General features: G+C 31.5%; 12 non-coding genes across 12 annotated transcripts; all 12 read left to right on the top strand.

Moving 5' to 3' along the window:
- Positions 1–4,219: 4,219 nt before the first annotated feature.
- TRNAT-CGU (transfer RNA threonine (anticodon CGU)) lies at positions 4,220–4,292 on the top strand. The gene has a single exon. It is a non-coding gene; the product is annotated as a tRNA-Thr (tRNA).
- A 434-nt stretch (positions 4,293–4,726) lies between these two features.
- On the top strand, positions 4,727–4,800 carry TRNAT-AGU (transfer RNA threonine (anticodon AGU)). The gene has a single exon. It is a non-coding gene; the product is annotated as a tRNA-Thr (tRNA).
- Positions 4,801–5,238: 438 nt separating this feature from the next.
- TRNAT-CGU (transfer RNA threonine (anticodon CGU)) lies at positions 5,239–5,311 on the top strand. The gene has a single exon. It is a non-coding gene; the product is annotated as a tRNA-Thr (tRNA).
- Positions 5,312–5,745: 434 nt separating this feature from the next.
- On the top strand, positions 5,746–5,819 carry TRNAT-AGU (transfer RNA threonine (anticodon AGU)). The gene has a single exon. It is a non-coding gene; the product is annotated as a tRNA-Thr (tRNA).
- A 1,457-nt stretch (positions 5,820–7,276) lies between these two features.
- TRNAT-CGU (transfer RNA threonine (anticodon CGU)) lies at positions 7,277–7,349 on the top strand. Its single transcript has one exon. It is a non-coding gene; the product is annotated as a tRNA-Thr (tRNA).
- A 434-nt stretch (positions 7,350–7,783) lies between these two features.
- On the top strand, positions 7,784–7,857 carry TRNAT-AGU (transfer RNA threonine (anticodon AGU)). Its single transcript has one exon. It is a non-coding gene; the product is annotated as a tRNA-Thr (tRNA).
- Positions 7,858–9,821: 1,964 nt separating this feature from the next.
- On the top strand, positions 9,822–9,895 carry TRNAT-AGU (transfer RNA threonine (anticodon AGU)). Its single transcript has one exon. It is a non-coding gene; the product is annotated as a tRNA-Thr (tRNA).
- Positions 9,896–11,858: 1,963 nt separating this feature from the next.
- TRNAT-AGU (transfer RNA threonine (anticodon AGU)) lies at positions 11,859–11,932 on the top strand. Its single transcript has one exon. It is a non-coding gene; the product is annotated as a tRNA-Thr (tRNA).
- Positions 11,933–12,371: 439 nt separating this feature from the next.
- TRNAT-CGU (transfer RNA threonine (anticodon CGU)) lies at positions 12,372–12,444 on the top strand. Its single transcript has one exon. It is a non-coding gene; the product is annotated as a tRNA-Thr (tRNA).
- A 434-nt stretch (positions 12,445–12,878) lies between these two features.
- Positions 12,879–12,952, top strand: TRNAT-AGU (transfer RNA threonine (anticodon AGU)). The gene has a single exon. It is a non-coding gene; the product is annotated as a tRNA-Thr (tRNA).
- Positions 12,953–14,409: 1,457 nt separating this feature from the next.
- On the top strand, positions 14,410–14,482 carry TRNAT-CGU (transfer RNA threonine (anticodon CGU)). Its single transcript has one exon. It is a non-coding gene; the product is annotated as a tRNA-Thr (tRNA).
- Positions 14,483–15,436: 954 nt separating this feature from the next.
- Positions 15,437–15,509, top strand: TRNAT-CGU (transfer RNA threonine (anticodon CGU)). The gene has a single exon. It is a non-coding gene; the product is annotated as a tRNA-Thr (tRNA).
- The last annotated feature ends 156 nt before the right edge of the window (positions 15,510–15,665 follow it).

Genomic DNA, 15,665 nt, shown 5'->3' with positions numbered 1-15,665 from the left:
GTTCTTTTTAATACAACATAGCTATTCTTGTTTACAGATTAGGAATCCTTGCTTGTTTAACATTAGAATACAAATAAAGACACTTTAACACAGGCACAGAATTTGATCACCAATACTGAATTAATGATCCCTTCTGTATCACTAAAGTAGGTGCTGTGGCTAAGTGCTTAAAGCGCCTGTCTTGTAAACAGGAAATCCTGAGTTCAAATCTCAGCAGCACCTTGTTATTGATCCTTACATGTAAAAATATTTTCATCACGCAAATGTTTAATACATTTTAAAAAGAAAAGTGTTGTTCTGTGAACATTAGAATGGGTCATCTTAAATTGAAAAACAAAAAAACGTGGTATTATGAAGATTTTCAAAGTAATGCTTTGAATGAAAAAGGGAAAAAAGAGTGACAAAGAACAAAATAGAGATAAAAAATCATTCTAGAGTTGAATTCAAGTAATGCATTCTTAAAGAAGGCATAATAAAAACATTTATGAACAGGATAAGCAATATATCAATGACGTGTTTATGAATAGGATCAGTATCCTCGTCGAAAGTAGTTGAGTAGAGCGTTTTCTGAACTTAGAAATGATTATAAATGTGAAAAACTCAGGATTCTCTTGAACACCATATGGCAAACTGTTCCTTAAAGCATTTTCACGAGGGTGCTGTGGCTTAGCTGGTTAAAGCGCCTGTCAAGTAAACAAGAGATCCTGAGTTCAAATCTCAGCAGTGCCTTGCTTTCCTCATTCTTAAATGAAAAACTATTTTCATTAATTCGTCCTGCGATTCAATTAACTTAGAAAAGTCTGGTTTATCTTTCAGTTGAACAGATCATCTTAAACCTAATAAAAACTGAAAGTGTTTTCAATATTATAGTAACAAATCTGTGATTGCAAAATCAAAAAGTTATTTCAATGAGCAAGAGGCAGATGAAATATAACGCTAAATTTGAGCAATATTGATGAATATATGTAAAACACTTATTTATGAACTATTCAAAATATGGGATTGAGTTTAAAATGTGTTCTTTTTAATACAACATAGCTATTCTTGTTTACAGATTAGGAATCCTTGCTTGTTTAACATTAGAATACAAATAAAGACACTTCAACACAGGCACAGAATTTGATCACCAATACTGAATTAATGATCCCTTCTGTATCGCTAAAGTAGGTGCTGTGGCTGAGTGGTTAAAGCGCCTGTCTTGTAAACAGGAAATCTTGAGTTCAAATCTCAGCATCACCTTATTATTGGTCCTTACATGTAAAAATAATTTTCATCACGCAAATGTTTAATACATTTTAAAAAGAAAAGTGTTGTTCTGTGAACATTAGAATGGGTCATCTTAAATTGAAAAACAAAAAAACGTGGTATTGTGAAGATTTTCAAAGTAATGCTTTGAATGAAAAAGGGAAAAAAGAGTGGCAAAAAGCAAAATAAAGATAAAAAATCATTATAGAGTTGAATTCAAGTAATGCATTCTTAAAGAAGGCATAATTAAAACATTTATGAACAGGATAAGCAATATATCAATGAGGTGTTTATGAATAGGATCAGTATCCTCGTCTAAACTATTTGAGTAGAGCGTTTTCTGAACTGAGAAATGATTATGAAAGTGAAAAACTCAGGATTCTCTTGAACACCATATGGCAAACTGTTCCTTAAAGCATTACCAAGAGGGTGCTGTGGCATAGCTGGTTAAAGCGCCTCTCTAGTAAACAGGAGATCCTGAGTTCAAATCTCAGCAGTGCCTTTCTTTCCTCATTCTTTAATAAAAAACTATTTTCATTAATTCGTCCTGAGATTCATTTAAATTAGAAAAGTCTGATTTATCTTTCGGTTGAACAGATCATCTGAAACCTAATAAAAATTGAAAGTGTTTTCAACATTATAGTAACAATACTGTGATTGCAAAATCAAAAAGGTATTTCAATGAGCAAGAGGCAGATGAAATATAACCCTAGATTTGAGCAATATTGATGAATATATTTAAAACACTTATTTATGAACTATTCAAAATATGGGATTGAGTTTAAAATGTGTTCTTTTTAATACAACATAGCTATTCTTGTTTACAGATTAGGAATCCTTGCTTGTTTAACATTAGAATACAAATAAAGACACTTTAACACAGGCACAGAATTTGATCACCAATACTGAATTAATGATCCCTTCTGTATCACTAAAGTAGGTGATGTGGCTAAGTGCTTAAAGCGCTTGTCTCGTAAACAGGAAATCCTGAGTTCAAATCTCAGCAGCACCTTGTTATTGGTCCTTACATGTAAAAATATTTTCATCACGCAAATGTTTAATACATTTTAAAAAGAAAAGTGTTGTTTTGTGAACATTAGAATGGGTCATCTTAAATTGAAAAACAAAAAAACGTGGTATTGTGAAGATTTTCAAAGTAATGCTTTGAATGAAAAAGGGAAAAAAGAGTGACAAAGAGCAAAATAGAGATAAAAAATCATTCTAGAGTTGAATTCAAGTAATGCATTCTTAAAGAAGGCATAATTAAAACATTTATGAACAGGATAAGCAATATATCAATGAGGTGTTTATGAATAGGATCAGTATCCTCGTCTAAACTATTTGAGTAGTGCGTTTTCTGAACTGAGAAATGATTATGAAAGTGAAAAACTCAGGATTCTCTTGAACACCATATGGCAAACTGTTCTTTAAAGCGTTTTCAATAGGGTGATGTGGCTTAGCTGGTTAAAGCGCCTGTCTAGTAAACAGGAGATCCTGAGTTCAAATCTCAGCAGTGCCTTGCTTTCCTCATTCTTAAATAAACATCTATTTTCATTAATTCGTCCTGCGATTCAATTAAATTAGAAAAGTCTGATTTATCTTTTAGTTGAACAGATCATCTTAAACCTAATAAAAACTGAAAGTGATTTCAATATTATAGTAACAATACTGTGATTGCAAAATCAAAAAGGTATTTCAATGAGCAAGAGGCAGATGAAATATAACCCTAGATTTGAGCAATATTGATGAATATATGTAAAACACTTAATTATGAACTATTCAAAATATGGGATTGAGTTTAAAATGTGTTCTTTTGTAATACAACATAGCTATTCTTGTTTACAGATTAGGAATCCTTGCTTGTTTAACATTAGAATACAAATAAAGACACTTTAACACAGGCACAGAATTTGATCACCAATACTGAATTAATGATCCCTTCTGTATCGCTAAAGTAGGTGCTGTGGCTGAGTGGTTATAGCGCCTGTCTTGTAAACAGGAAATCTTGAGTTCAAATCTCAGCATCACCTTATTATTGGTCCTTACATGTAAAAATAATTTTCATCACGCAAATGTTTAATACATTTTAAAAAGAAAAGTGTTGTTCTGTGAACATTAGAATGGGTCATCTTAAATTGAAAAACAAAAAAACGTGGTATTGTGAAGATTTTCAAAGTAATGCTTTGAATGAAAAAGGGAAAAAAGAGTGGCAAAAAGCAAAATAAAGATAAAAAATCATTATAGAGTTGAATTCAAGTAATGCATTCTTAAAGAAGGCATAATTAAAACATTTATGAACAGGATAAGCAATATATCAATGAGGTGTTTATGAATAGGATCAGTATCCTCGTCTAAACTATTTGAGTAGAGCGTTTTCTGAACTGAGAAATGATTATGAAAGTGAAAAACTCAGGATTCTCTTGAACACCATATGGCAAACTGTTCCTTAAAGCATTACCAAGAGGGTGCTGTGGCATAGCTGGTTAAAGCGCCTGTCTAGTAAACAGGAGATCCTGAGTTCAAATCTCAGCAGTGCCTTTCTTTCCTCATTCTTAAATAAAAAACTATTTTCATTAATTTGTCCTGAGATTCAATTAAATTAGAAAAGTCTGATTTATCTTTCGGTTGAACAGATCATCTGAAACCTAATAAAAATTGAAAGTGTTTTCAATTTATAGTAACAATACTGTGATTGCAAAATCAAAAAGGTATTTCAATGAGCAAGAGGCAGATGAAATATAACCCTAGATTTGAGCAATATTGATGAATATATTTAAAACACTTATTTATGAACTATTCAAAATATGGGATTGAGTTTAAAATGTGTTCTTTTTAATACAACATAGCTATTCTTGTTTACAGATTAGGAATCCTTGCTTGTTTAACATTAGAATACAAATAAAGACACTTTAACACAGGCACAGAATTCGATCACCAATACTAAATTAATGATCCCTTCTGTATCACTAAAATAGGTGCTGTGGCTAAGTGGTTGAAGCGCCTGTCTCGTAAACAGGAAATCCTGAGTTCAAATCTCAGCAGCACCTTTTTATTGGTCCTTACATGTAAAAATAATTTTCATCACGCAAATGTTTAATACGTTTTAAAAAGAAAAGTGTTGTTCTGTGAACATTAGAATGGGTCATCTTAAATTGAAAAACAAAAAAACGTGGTATTGTGAAGATTTTCAAAGTAATGCTTTGAATGAAAAAGGGAAAAAAGAGTGACAAAGAGCAAAATAGAGATAAAAAATCATTCTAGAGTTGAATTCAAGTAATGCATTCTTAAAGAAGGCATAATAAAAACATTTATGAACAGGATAAGCAATATATCAATGACGTGTTTATGAATAGGATCAGTATCCTCGTCGAAAGTAGTTGAGTAGAGCGTTTTCTGAACTTAGAAATGATTATAAATGTGAAAAACTCAGGATTCTCTTGAACACCATATGGCAAACTGTTCCTTAAAGCATTTTCAAGAGGGTGCTGTGGCTTAGCTGGTTAAAGCGCCTGTCTAGTAAACAGGAGATCCTGAGTTCAAATCTCAGCAGTGCCTTTCTTTCCTCATTCTTAAATAAAAAACTATTTTCATTAATTCGTCCTGCGATTCAATTAACTTAGAAAAGTCTGGTTTATCTTTCAGTTGAACAGATCATCTTAAACCTAATAAAAACTGAAAGTGTTTTCAATATTATAGTAACAAATCTGTGATTGCAAAATCAAAAAGTTATTTCAATGAGCAAGAGGCAGATGAAATATAACGCTAAATTTGAGCAATATTGATGAATATATGTAAAACACTTATTTATGAACTATTCAAAATATGGTATTGAGTTTAAAATGTGTTCTTTTGTAATACAACATAGCTATTCTTGTTTACAGATTAGGAATCCTTGCTTGTTTAACATTAGAATACATATTAAGACACTTTAACACAGGCACAGAATTTGATTACCAATACTAAATTAATGATCCCTTCTGTATCACTAAAATAGGTGCTGTGGCTAAGTGGTTAAAGCGCCTGTCTCGTAAACAGGAAATCCTGAGTTCAAATCTCAGCAGCACCTTATTATTGGTCCTTACATGTAAAAATAATTTTCATCACGCAAATGTTTAAGACATTTTAAAAAGAAAAGTGTTGTTCTGTGAACATTAGAATGGGTCATCTTAAATTGAAAAACAAAAAAACGTGGTATTGTGAAGATTTTCAAAGTAATGCTTTGAATGAAAAAGGGAACAAAGAGTGACAAAAAGCAAAATAAAGATAAAAAATAATTATAGAGTTGAATTCAAGTAATGCATTCTTTAAGAAGGCATAATTAAAACATTTATGAACAGGATAAGCAATATATCAATGAGGTGTTTATGAATAGGATCAGTATCCTCGTCTAAACTATTTGAGTAGTGCGTTTTCTGAACTGAGAAATGATTATGAAAGTGAAAAACTCAGGATTCTCTTGAACACCATATGGCAAACTGTTCCTTAAAGCATTTTCAAGAGGGTGCTGTGGCTTAGCTGGTTAAAGCGCCTGTCTAGTAAACAGGAGATCCTGAGTTCAAATCTCAGTAGTATCTTGCTTTCCTCATTCTTATATAAAAAACTATTTTCATTAAGTCGTCCTGCGATTCAATTCAATTAGAAAAGTCTGATTTATCTTTCGGTTGAACAGATCATCTTAAACCTAATAAAAACTGAAAGTGTTTTCAATATTATAGTAACAATACTGTGATTGCAAAAATCAAAAAGGTATTTCAATGAGCAAGAGGCAGATGAAATATAACCCTAGATTTGAGCAATATTGATCAATATATGTAAAACACTTATTTATGAACTATACAAAATATGGGATTGAGTTTAAAATGTGTTCTTTTGTAATACAACATTGCTATTCTTGTTTACAGATTAGGAATCCTTGCTTGTTTAACATTAGAATACATATTAAGACACTTTAACACAGGCACAGAATTTGATCACCAATACTAAATTAATGATCCCTTCTGTATCACTAAAATAGATGCTGTGGCTAAGTGGTTGAAGCGCCTGTCTCGTAAACAGGAAATATTGAGTTCAAATCTCAGCAGCACCTTATTATTGGTCCTTACATGTAAAAATAATTTTCATCACGCAAATGTTTAATACATTTTAAAAAGAAAAGTGTTGTTCTGTGAACATTAGAATGGGTCATCTTAAATTGAAAAACAAAAAAACGTGGTATTGTGAAGATTTTCAAAGTAATGCTTTGAATGAAAAAGGGAAAAAAGAGTGACAAAGAGCAAAACAGAGATAAAAATCATTCTAGAGTTGAATTCAAGTAATCCATTCTTAAAGAAGGCATAATTAAAACATTTATGAACAGGATAAGCAATATATCAATGAGGTGTTTATGAATAGGATCAGTATCCTCGTCGAAAGTAGTTGAGTAGAGCGTTTTCTGAACTGAGAAATGATTATGAAAGTGAAAAACTCACTATTCTCTTGAACACCATATGGCAAACTGTTCCTTAAAACATTACCAAGAGGGTGCTGTGGCATAGCTGGTTAAAGCGCCTGTCTAGTAAACAGGAGATCCTGAGTTCAAATCTCAGCAGTGCCTTGCTTTCCTCATTCTTAAATAAAAAACTATTTTCATTAATTCGTCCTGCGATTCAATTAAATTAGAAAAGTCTGATTTATCTTTCGGTTGAACAGATCATCTTAAACCTAATAAAAACTGAATGTGTTTTCAATATTATAGTAACAAATCTGTGATTGCAAAATCAAAAAGTTATTTCAATGAGCAAGAGGCAGATGAAATATAACGCTAAATTTGAGCAATATTGATGAATATATGTAAAACACTTATTTATGAACTATTCAAAATATGGTATTGAGTTTAAAATGTGTTCTTTTGTAATACAACATAGCTATTCTTGTTTACAGATTAGGAATCCTTGCTTGTTTAACATTAGAATACATATTAAGACACTTTAACACAGGCACAGAATTTGATTACCAATACTAAATTAATGATCCCTTCTGTATCACTAAAATAGGTGCTGTGGCTAAGTGGTTAAAGCGCCTGTCTCGTAAACAGGAAATCCTGAGTTCAAATCTCAGCAGCACCTTATTATTGGTCCTTACATGTAAAAATAATTTTCATCACGCAAATGTTTAAGACATTTTAAAAAGAAAAGTGTTGTTCTGTGAACATTAGAATGGGTCATCTTAAATTGAAAAACAAAAAAACGTGGTATTGTGAAGATTTTCAAAGTAATGCTTTGAATGAAAAAGGGAACAAAGAGTGACAAAAAGCAAAATAAAGATAAAAAATAATTATAGAGTTGAATTCAAGTAATGCATTCTTTAAGAAGGCATAATTAAAACATTTATGAACAGGATAAGCAATATATCAATGAGGTGTTTATGAATAGGATCAGTATCCTCGTCTAAACTATTTGAGTAGTGCGTTTTCTGAACTGAGAAATGATTATGAAAGTGAAAAACTCAGGATTCTCTTGAACACCATATGGCAAACTGTTCCTTAAAGCATTTTCAAGAGGGTGCTGTGGCTTAGCTGGTTAAAGCGCCTGTCTAGTAAACAGGAGATCCTGAGTTCAAATCTCAGTAGTATCTTGCTTTCCTCATTCTTATATAAAAAACTATTTTCATTAAGTCGTCCTGCGATTCAATTCAATTAGAAAAGTCTGATTTATCTTTCGGTTGAACAGATCATCTTAAACCTAATAAAAACTGAAAGTGTTTTCAATATTATAGTAACAATACTGTGATTGCAAAAATCAAAAAGGTATTTCAATGAGCAAGAGGCAGATGAAATATAACCCTAGATTTGAGCAATATTGATCAATATATGTAAAACACTTATTTATGAACTATACAAAATATGGGATTGAGTTTAAAATGTGTTCTTTTGTAATACAACATTGCTATTCTTGTTTACAGATTAGGAATCCTTGCTTGTTTAACATTAGAATACATATTAAGACACTTTAACACAGGCACAGAATTTGATCACCAATACTAAATTAATGATCCCTTCTGTATCACTAAAATAGATGCTGTGGCTAAGTGGTTGAAGCGCCTGTCTCGTAAACAGGAAATATTGAGTTCAAATCTCAGCAGCACCTTATTATTGGTCCTTACATGTAAAAATAATTTTCATCACGCAAATGTTTAATACATTTTAAAAAGAAAAGTGTTGTTCTGTGAACATTAGAATGGGTCATCTTAAATTGAAAAACAAAAAAACGTGGTATTGTGAAGATTTTCAAAGTAATGCTTTGAATGAAAAAGGGAAAAAAGAGTGACAAAGAGCAAAACAGAGATAAAAATCATTCTAGAGTTGAATTCAAGTAATCCATTCTTAAAGAAGGCATAATTAAAACATTTATGAACAGGATAAGCAATATATCAATGAGGTGTTTATGAATAGGATCAGTATCCTCGTCGAAAGTAGTTGAGTAGAGCGTTTTCTGAACTGAGAAATGATTATGAAAGTGAAAAACTCACTATTCTCTTGAACACCATATGGCAAACTGTTCCTTAAAACATTACCAAGAGGGTGCTGTGGCATAGCTGGTTAAAGCGCCTGTCTAGTAAACAGGAGATCCTGAGTTCAAATCTCAGCAGTGCCTTGCTTTCCTCATTCTTAAATAAAAAACTATTTTCATTAATTCGTCCTGCGATTCAATTAAATTAGAAAAGTCTGATTTATCTTTCGGTTGAACAGATCATCTTAAACCTAATAAAAACTGAATGTGTTTTCAATATTATAGTAACAATACTGTGATTGCAAAATCAAAAAGGTATTTCAATGAGCAAGAGGCAGATGAAATATGACCCTAGATTTGACCAATATTGATGAATATATGTAAAACACTTATTTATAAACTATTCAAAATATGGGATTGAGTTTAAAATGTGTTCTTTTTTAATACAACATAGCTATTCCTGTTTACAGATTAGGAATCCTTGCTTGTTTAACATTAGCATACATATTAAGACACTTTAACACAGGCACAGAATTTGATCACCAATACTAAATTAATGATCCCTTCTGTATCACTAAAGTAGGTGCTGTGGCTAAGTGGTTAAAGCGCTTGTCTCGTAAACAGGAAATCCTGAGTTCAAATTTCAGCAGCACCTTATTATTGGTCCTTACATGTAAAAATAATTTTCATCACGCAAATGTTTAATACATTTTAAAAAGAAAAGTGTTGTTCTGTGAACATTAGAATGGGTCATCTTAAATTGAAAAACAAAAAAACGTGGTATTGTGAAGATTTTCAAAGTAATGCTTTGAATGAAAAAGGGAAAAAAGAGTGACAAAAAGCAAAATAAACATAAAAAATCATTATAGAGTTGAATTCAAGTAATGCATTCTTAAAGAAGGCATAATTAAAACATTTATGAACAGGATAAGCAATATATCAATGAGGTGTTTATGAATAGGATCAGTATCCTCGTCTAAACTATTTGAGTAGTGCGTTTTCTGAACTGAGAAATGATTATGAAAGTGAAAAACTCAGGATTCTCTTGAACACCATATGGCAAACTGTTCCTTAAAGCATTTTCAAGAGGGTGCTGTGGCTTAGCTGGTTAAAGCGCCTGTCTAGTAAACAGGAGATCCTGAGTTCAAATCTCAGCAGTTCCTTGCTTTCCTCATTCTTATATAAAAAACTATTTTCATTAAGTCGTCCTGAGATTCAATTCAATTAGAAAAGTCTGATTTATCTTTCGGTTGAACAGATCATCTTAAACCTAATAAAAAGTGAAAGTGTTTTCAATATTATAGTAACAATACTGTGATTGCAAAAATCAAAAAGGTATTTCAATGAGCAAGAGGCAGATGAAATATAACCCTAGATTTGAGCAATATTGATGAATATATGTAAAACACCTATTTATGAACTATTCAAAATATGGGATTGAGTTTAAAATGTGTTCTTTTGAAATACAACATAGCTATTCTTGTTTACAGATTAGGCATCCTTGCTTGTTTAACATTAGAATACATATTAAGACACTTTAACACAGGCACAGAATTGGATCACCAATACTAAATTAATGATCCCTTCTGTGTCACTAAAATAGGTGCTGTGGCTAAGTGGTTGAAGCGCCTGTCTCGTAAACAGGAAATCCTGAGTTCAAATCTCGGCAGCACCTTATTATTGGTCCTTACATGTAAAAATAATTTTCATCACGCAAATGTTTAATACATTTTAAAAAGAAAAGTGTTGTTCTGTGAACATTAGAATGGGTCATCTTAAATTGAAATCAAAAAAACGTGGTATTGTAAAGATTTTCAAAGTAATGCTTTGAATGAAAAAGGGAAAAAAGAGTGACAAAGAGCAAAATAGAGATAAAAAATCATTCTAGAGTTGAATTCAAGTAATGCATTCTTAAAGAAGGCATAATTAAAACATTTATGAACAGGATAAGCAATATATCAATGAGGTGTTTATGAATAGGATCAGTATCCTCGTCGAAAGTAGTTGAGAAGAGCGTTTTCTGAACTGAGATATGATTATGAAAGTGAAAAACTCAGGATTCTCTTAAACACCATATGGCAAACTGTTCCTTAAAGCATGTTCAAGAGGGTGCTGTGGCTTAGCTGATTAAAGCGCCTGTCTAGTAAACAGGAGATCCTGAGTTCAAATCTCAGCAGTGCCTTGTTTTCCTCATTCTTAAATAAAAAACTATTTTCATTAATTCGTCCTGCGATTCAATTAAATTAGAAAATTCTGATTTATCTTTCGGTTTAACAGATCATCTTAAACCTAATAAAAACTGAAAGTGTTTTCAATATTACAGTAACAATACTGTGATTGCAAAATCAAAAGGTATTTCAATGAGCAAGAGGCAGATGAAATATAACCCTAGATTTGAGCAATATTGATGAATATATGTAAAACATTTGTTTATGAACTATTCAAAATATGGGATTTAGTTTAAAATGTGTTCTTTTTTAATACAACATAGCTATTCTTGTTTACAGATTAGGAATCCTTGCTTGTTTAACATTAGAATATATATTAAGACACTTTAACACAGGCACAGAATTTGATCACCAATACTAAATGAATGATCCCTTCTACATCACTAAAGTAGGTGCTGTGGCTAAGTGGTTAAAGCGCCTGTCTCGTTAACAGGAAATCCTGAGTTCAAATTTCAGCAGCACCTTATTATTGGTCCTTACAGGTAAAAATAATTTTCATCACGCAAATGTTTAATACATTTTAAAAAGAAAAGTGTTGTTCTGCGAACATTAGAATGGGTCATCTTAAATTGAAAAACAAAAAAACGTGGTATTGTGAAGATTTTCAAAGTAATGCTTTGAATGAAAAAGGGAAAAAAGAGTGACAAAGAGCAAAATAGAGATAAAAAATCATTCTAGAGTTGAATTCAAGTAATGCATTCTTAAAGAAGGCATGATTAAAACATTTATGAACAAGATAAGCAATATATCAATGAGGTGTTTATGAATAGGATCAGTATCCTCGTCTAAAGTAGTTGAGTAGAGCGTTTTCTGAACTGAGAAATGATTATGAAAGTGAAAAACTCAGGATTCTCTTGAACACCATATGGCAAACTGTTCCTTAAAGCATTTTCAAGAGGGTGCTGTGGCTTAGCTGGTTAAAGCGCCTGTCTAGTAAACAGGAGTTCCTGAGTTCAAATCTCAGCAGTGCCTTGCTTTCCTCATTCTTATGTAAAAAACTATTTTCATTAAGTTGTCCTGCGATTCAATTCAATTAGAAAAGTCTGATTTATCTTTCGGTTGAACAGATCATCTTAAACCTAATAAAAACTGAAAGTGTTTTCAATATTATAGTAACAATACTGTGATTGCAAAAATCAAAAAGGTATTTCAATGAGCAAGAGGCAGATGAAATATAACCCTAGATTTGAGCAATATTGATGAATATATGTAAAACACTTATTTATGAACTATTCAAAATATGGGATTTAGTTTAAAATGTGTTCTTTTTTAATACAACATAGCTATTCTTGTTTACAGATTAGGCATCCTTGCTTGTTTAACATTAGAATACATATTAAGACACTTTGACACAGGCACAGAATTTGATCACCAATACTAAATGAATGATCCCTTCTGTGTCACTAAAGTAGGTGCTGTGGCTAAGTGGTTAAAGCGCCTGTCTCGTAAACAGGAAATCCTGAGTTCAAATCTCAGCAGCACCTTATTATTGGTCCTTACATGTAAAAATAATTTTCATCACGCAAATGTTTAATACATTTTAAAAAGAAAAGTGTTGTTCTGCGAACATTAGAATGGGTCATCTTAAATTGAAAAACAAAAAAACGTGGTATTGTGAAGATTTTCAAAGTAATGCTTTGAATGGAAAAGGGAAAAAAGAGTGACAAAGAGCAAAATAGAGATAAAAAATCATTCTAGAGTTGAATTCAAGTAATGCATTCTTAAAGAAGGCATGATTAAAACATTTATGAACAAGATAAGCAATATATCAATGAGGTGTTTATGAATAGGATCAGTAACCTCGTCTAAAGTAGTTGAGTAGAGCGTTTTCTGAACTGAGAAATGATTATGAAAGTGAAAAACTCAGGATTCTCTTGAACACCATATGGCAAACTGTTCCTTAAAGCATTTTCAAGAGGGTGCTGTGGCTTAGCTGGTTAAAGCGCCTGTCTAGTAAACAGGAGATCCTGAGTTCAAATCTCAGCAGTGCCTTGCTTTCCTCTTTCTTATATAAAAAACTATTTTCATTAAGTCGTCCTGCGATTCAATTCAATTAGAAAAGTCTGATTTATCTTTCGGTTGAACAGATCATCTTAAACCTAATAAAAACTGAAAGTGTTTTCAATATTATAGTAACAATACTGTGATTGCAAAAATCAAAAAGGAATTTCAATGAGCAAGAGGCAGATGAAATATAACCCTAGATTTGAGCAATATTGATGAATATATGTAAAACACTTATTTATGAACTATTCAAAATATGGGATTGAGTTTAAAATGTGTTCTTTTGTAAAACAACATAGCTATTCTTGTTTACAGATTAGGAATCCTTGCTTGTTTAACATTAGAATACATATTAAGACACTTTAACACAGGCACAGAATTTGATCACCAATACTAAATTAATGATCCCTTCTGTATCACTAAAATAGGTGCTGTGGCTAAGTGGTTGAAGCGCCTGTATCGTAAACAGGAAATCCTGAGTTCAAATATCAGCAGCACCTTATTATTGGTCCTTACATGTAAAAATAATTTTCATCACGTAAATGTTTAATACATTTTCAAAAGAAAAGTGTTGTTCTGTGAACATTAGAATGGGTCATCTTAAATTGAAAAACAAAAACACGTGGTATTGTGAAGATTTTCAAAGTAATGCTTTGAATGAAAAAGGGAAAAAAGAGTGACAAAAAGCAAAATAAACATAAAAAATCATTATAGAGTTGAATTCAAGTAATGCATTCTTAAAGAAGGCATAATTAAAACATTTATGAACAGGATAAGCAATATATCAATGAGGTGTTTATGAATAGGATCAGTATCCTCGTCTAAACTATTTGAGTAGTGCGTTTTCTGAACTGTGAAATGATTATGAAAGTGAAAAACTCAGGATTCTCTTGAACACCATATGGCAAACTGTTCCTTAAAGCATTACCAAGGGGGTGCTGTGGCATAGCTGGTTAAAGCGCCTGTCTAGTAAACAGGAGATCGTGAGTTCAAATCTCAGCAGTGCCTTGCTTTCTTCATTCTTAAATAAAAAACTATTTTCATTAATTCGTCCTGCGATTCAATTAAATTAGAAAAGTCTGATTTATCTTTCGGTTGAACAGATCATCTGAAACCTAATAAAAATTGAAAGTGTTTTCAATATTATAGTAACAATACTGTGATTGTAAAATCAAAAAGGTATTTCAATGAGCAAGAGACAGATGAAATATAACCCTAGATTTGAGCAATATTGATGAATATATTTAAAACACTTATTTATGAACTATTCAAAATATGGGATTGAGTTTAAAATGTGTTCTTTTTAATACAACATAGCTATTCTTGTTTACAGATTAGGAATCCTTGCTTGTTTAACATTAGAATACATATTAAGACACATTAACACAGGCACAGAATTTGATCACCAATACTAAATTAATGATCCCTTCTACATCACTAAAGTAGGTGCTGTGGCTAAGTGGTTAAAGCGCCTGTCTCGTAAACAGGAAATCCTGAGTTCAAATCTCAGCAGCGCCTTATTATTGGTCCTTACATGTAAAAATAATTTTCATCACGCAAATGTTTAATACATTTTAAAAAGAAAAGTGTTGTTCTGTGAACATTAGAATGGGTCATCTTAAATTGAAAAACAGAAAAACGTGGTATTGTGAAGATTTTCAAAGTAATGCTTTGAATGAAAAAGGGAAAAATGAGTGACAGAGAGCAAAATAGAGATAAAAAATCATTCTAGAGTTGAATTCAAGTAATGCATTCTTAAAGAAGGCATGATTAAAACATTTATGAACAAGATAAGCAATATATCAATGAGGTGTTTATCAATAGGATCAGTATCCTCGTCTAAAGTAGTTGAGTAGAGCGTTTTCTGAACTGAGAAATGATTATGAAAGTGAAAAACTCAGGATTCTCTTGAACACCATATGGCAAACTGTTCCTTAAAGCATTTTCAAGAGGGTGCTGTGGCATAGCTGGTTAAAGCGCCTGTTTAGTAAACAGGAGATCCTGAGTTCAAATCTCAGCAGTGCCTTGCTTTCCTCATTCTTAAATAAAAAACTATTTTCATTAATTCGTCCTGCGATTCAATTAAATTAGAAAAGTCTGATTTATCTTTCGGTTGAACAGATCATCTTAAACCTAATGAAAACTGAAAGTGTTTTCAATAATACAGTAACAATACTGTGATTGCAAAATCAAAAAGGTATTTCAATGAGCAAGAGGCAGATGAAATATAACCCTAGATTTGAGCAATATTGAAGAATATATGTAAAACATTTATTTATAAACTATTCAAAATATGGGATTTAGTTTAAAATGTGTTCTTTTTTAATACAACATAGCTATTCTTGTTTACAGATTAGGAATCCTTGCTTGTTTAACATTAGAATATATATTAAGAATTTAAGACACTTTAACACAGGCACAGAATTTGATCACCAATACTAAATGAATGATCCCTTCTATATCACTAAAGTAGGTGCTGTGGCTAAGTGGTTAAAGCGCCTGTCTCGTAAACAGGAAATCCTGAGTTCAAATCTCAGCAGCACCTTATTATTGGTCCTTACATGTAAAAATAATTTTCATCACGCACATGTTTAATACATTTTAAAAAGAAAAGTGTTGTTCTGTGAACATTAGAATGGGTCACCTTAAATTGAAAAACTAAATAACGTGGTATTGTGAAGATTTTCAAAGTAATGCTTTG

Source organism: Triturus cristatus, chromosome 8 (genome assembly GCF_964204655.1).
Source record: "Triturus cristatus chromosome 8, aTriCri1.1, whole genome shotgun sequence".
In the NCBI taxonomy this organism is placed as follows: Eukaryota; Metazoa; Chordata; class Amphibia; order Caudata; family Salamandridae; genus Triturus; species Triturus cristatus.
The sequence above is the reverse complement of the archived record's forward strand: the minus strand, read 5'-3'. Positions and strand labels throughout refer to the sequence as shown.